Here is a 4,344-nt window from a genome sequence, read left to right on the forward strand (position 1 = left end):
CTGCATCTACATCAAACTTCCCTGATGCTTTAATTGTTGGGTTTACAAAAGAATAGCCACCACTTCTTTCATTTGCCCATTGATGATGATTTCGTGCTACACTGTCAATAATTTCTTCGGCTTCATCTAAACTTTTATTCATAAGTGCCCCTCCAGCAGCTGAATCAAGGGACACTTTGGTATGATAGTTGATACCATTATAAAAAGTGTGCAACACTAACCATCTTTCCAACCCATGATGTGGGCATTGTCTGAGCATACTATTATATCTATCCTATGCTTCAAAAAGAGATTCTGAGTCAGTTTGCTTGAAGCTTGCAATTAAATTCCTCATATGAGCTGTTTTGCTTGGTGGATAGAATTTATCAAGAAACTGTTGCTCACACTGCTCCCAAGTGGTGATGCTATTAGGGGCCAAAGAATTCAGCCATTGCTTTGCCCTATCTCTTAAAGAAAACCCAAATAATAACAATCTAACTGCTTCTGAAGGAACTCCATTCATTTTCATGGTACCACATATTTCATAAAAGACCTCTAAGTGTTGATTGGGGTCTTCATGAGGTCCTCCATCAAATTGGTTCTGCTGCACCATAGATATAATTGCGGGTTTGATCTCAAAGTTATTAGCTTCCACTGAAGGTCTTGAAATACTAGATCGAAAACCTCTTGCATAAGGTGCTGCATAATCCTTGAGTGGTCTATTAGCCATGTTCAAATGTTCCTGTTCTTCAATTTGCCTTTGTAGAATTCTTCTTTTATGGAAAGTTCTGTCAATTTCAGGGTCAAAAGGAAAGAATTCCCCTGCAAAGTTAGATCTTCGCATACACAAGAACAAGATAGCAAATGACAATTCAACAGAAAAAGAAAAATAAAAGAATCAACAATGCAGAATTGAATTTGTACAAAAAGAATTAACAAGAAGTAAAAGTTATATAAGAAAGTAAAAACAGAAATCTAATGATTAGTTACAACTATGCAATATGAAAGGAAAACAAATGTTATGTTTAGTCTAACTTAATTGATAATTCCTAATGTTATAGCGCAGTCCCCGGCAACGGCGCAAAAAACTTGTTACGATCCGCAAGTGTACGGAAATGTCGCAAGTAATATAAAAGATTATCGTATCCACAGGGACTGGAATAAGCACTAGAAATGTCTCAATGCGAATTATCTAAACAACTATCCAATTGTTTCAAATGCAAAGTGAAGGTAAACAAATCTAATATTAAAGATCAACAAACAAGAGTTTAGTGTTTTGGGTTATGATAAAGGGAGATTCTAGGAGTTTCGATTTCTTTGTAAGATTTCTTGAATGTAAATGGTTCACCAATTCTTATCCCTCAATTGCCAAACACTTGTAGAAAGTTGCCGGTTCTCTCTTGCAATAGATAATCGGCTAAGGACTGAGAAATGTATCTAAATATGATCAATTAGACGTGAACCTACGTTGTCCTTACACAGAAGCGTACCTATTACTATGCCTTCCTCGGATATCAACATAGAAGCCCCCAACTTATTAATCTATCAAGATACAAGAAACTAAGCACAAGATCCATCCTACTCTCTTGAATGTTCCTATTTCCTCTTCAAGATTATCTCTCAAACGTGCTTACACGGGCTTGCACCTGTCACGTGGATCCCTCGGATGATCGAGTGAGAGTTTATCTTTACAAAGTCCACAAGAAATCCAAACAATCAATCAAGAATGAGAATTAAGCACAAATCACCATTAATCATTCAAGATCTAATTGATACAAGCAAGACAATGTCATTGAAACAAGAAAATGGAAAATCCATAAGAAATTACATCAATCCATCATACAAATACTCCCTTAATCCTAGAATACAAGATCTACTCCATGAATCGAGGAAGAATACCCAAAGAAATAAAAATTACAAGTATTTCTTAAATCCCCAATCCAAGAAACCAAGAAAAGGGGGAAAGAGAAAACATATCTACGAAGAAGCCTCGTCTTCGGATCCAATCCTCGCTCCGGAGTCGAAATCGTCAAGAACTCCCCTTGAATCGCCCAGAAATCCTCCCAAGAATGGGAGGATACCACCAAATCTTGTCTTCTCCCAAAGGAGGGAGAGATCCCCTTTCAATTCATGAAGGAGGGTTTAAATAGAGCAGGAAATTGGGCGCCACACGGCCCCATGACACGGCCGTGTGAGATTCACACGGCCATGTCCAGTTCCGTCTCTGCCAAAGCTGCACGGCCGTGTGACTCGCACGGCCAGGACCCTTCTGCTCTCTGGAAATACTACACGGCCGTGTGGTGCACACGGCCAGGACCCTTCTGCTCTCTGGAAATGCTACATGTCCGTGTGGTGCACACGGCCACCACCTGCTTGGCCTCTGGAAACCTCACACGGCCGTGTAGATCTACACGGCCATGTAAGGCATCTGCTCTAATTTCTTCAAATCAAGACACGGCCGTGTGAGATTCACACAGCCATGTCCCCTTCCCTTCCTGTTAAAACAACACGGTCGTGTGTGGTACACGGCCTGATGCTCTCTCCCTTCAATTCCTTCCAAGCTTGCCCGAGGACGCATAATCTTCACCAATTTCGACTCCTGTGTACAGAAAATGCACAAAAAGCAGATCTCCGAACCAAAAGAGTAAATACGCTAAAAGGAAAGTTGGAAGTATAAAAATGCATAGATCAAGCATGCTCAAAGTATGTAAATGTGCGTAAAAACATGCATAAAAGAGTATATAATCTACGCACATCAAAACCAAAGTAAACAAATTTAATTTTCTTACTTGAACTAAACCGAACCAAGGCAAAAAAAAAACTTAATTATTTTATCAATCACTTTCATCTAAAAGTCATTAATGATCCTAAAAATAATTATAAATGCGACCCTAAAAATTTTATATTCATGTCATATTAACACTGTTACACTCCTAGTGATACCCTCAATCTATCCATTTTTTTTCCTTTAAAATTTTGTGTCTTTTAAGTTCACTAAGTTTTGACCAAAAAGTCATATATGACCTTAAAAAGCTCTTATTTATTTTAAATTTACACAATTGCACTCCTAGTGGTCTCGTGGACCCATCTATATATAAAGAAATGAGGCTTCTTTTGTGCTAATAATGAGTAGACAGTGTGGTGCCCTAATGAGTAGGAAATTTACCTCATTTTTCATTACTATCTAATGTGCAGGCCAAGCAACACGGGTCCCTATAACGTCACCAATAGTATCACATTCATCACATAAAATCCTCATTTGGGCTTGGATCAAAAGGGAACAAAGAGAGCATTGGTGTGGGGTTGTGAGCTTTCTCTACTAACCATTGAGCTAAGTTACCAATTGATAGCACTGAGGGGTAATCTGGAGATCACTGACACAATGAAGGATTTCTTATACTTGGGGGGTTTTGGAGTTTGGTAGTAGCCCTACTATCCCAACTAAAATTTAACTGCTCCAAAAATGAAAGAGATGAAACAATTATACATGGCACGTACCACATCCATTAGTAGCAGTTAGTAATTGGTCAGAATGATTGGAGTTTGTCCTCAAGGTCACAGTATCACCAGTGGAGTCTATTCTATAAATGAGAATACTATTAGCCACATTTCAGAAAAGAACAACAATATTTCCTGCATTTTATAACTGATTGTTGACTGTCATAGTGAAACTACAGTGTGTATTGAAAAGAAAGGTTATATGATGAATTACTTTCATTGGCAAGACCATTGATGTAGGTTTGCTTTATGCTTTACAACTTGGACAATAGATCTTTCGATGTACTATTTGGGTTGGAGAGATTCATCCAGCTTTTGCTCATTAGATAAGATGTCGATGACTGGTTTTATTGAAGCAACTCAAGGTGGAAAACATGCACATTAGATTGGGATGAGCTTGAAATGGTGGAAGTTTATCAACCTTAACATCATCTCCACTCTGATAAAGACCAACCATGGATCAACTCAGTGTAGTAGCATTAGGTCTTCAATCTCAAATTCAACAGTAGGGAAATAAAAACAAACCCCTTCAAACTGCAGCTTCCCCTCTCTTTTTTGTTGCACGTAATCATCCTGAAATGCTCAAACAAACAAAATAGTTACTAACAACAAAGTTAGCCAATAAAAAATAACTATTCTTTCATGTATCACATACAATCTTTTTTGTTGTCATTTTGAGAAAAAAAAACAGTAGGTGCTTTCATGTATCTCAAGCACCCGTGGGTCCGTGTATCTAATGACACATATAAAGTTGGACAAATCTCTAAAAAAAATTCAGAGATAATGCAATTCAATCAGACTGCAAGATGAAGTAGCTAGACCCAGTTAACTTCAAGAAATGTTGAGTAAAAGAAGGAAAAGAAACGC

At 37.9% G+C, this 4,344-nt stretch overlaps 1 non-coding gene across 1 annotated transcript; it reads left to right on the forward strand.

The window, feature by feature from the left end:
* The first annotated feature begins 230 nt into the window (after positions 1–230).
* On the forward strand, positions 231–336 carry LOC122054518. Its single transcript, XR_006132812.1, has one exon. It is a non-coding gene; the product is annotated as a small nucleolar RNA R71 (small nucleolar RNA).
* Positions 337–4,344: the final 4,008 nt, after the last annotated feature.

The sequence above is a fragment of the Zingiber officinale genome, chromosome 3A (genome assembly GCF_018446385.1).
Source record: "Zingiber officinale cultivar Zhangliang chromosome 3A, Zo_v1.1, whole genome shotgun sequence".
NCBI lineage: Eukaryota > Viridiplantae > Streptophyta > Magnoliopsida > Zingiberales > Zingiberaceae > Zingiber > Zingiber officinale.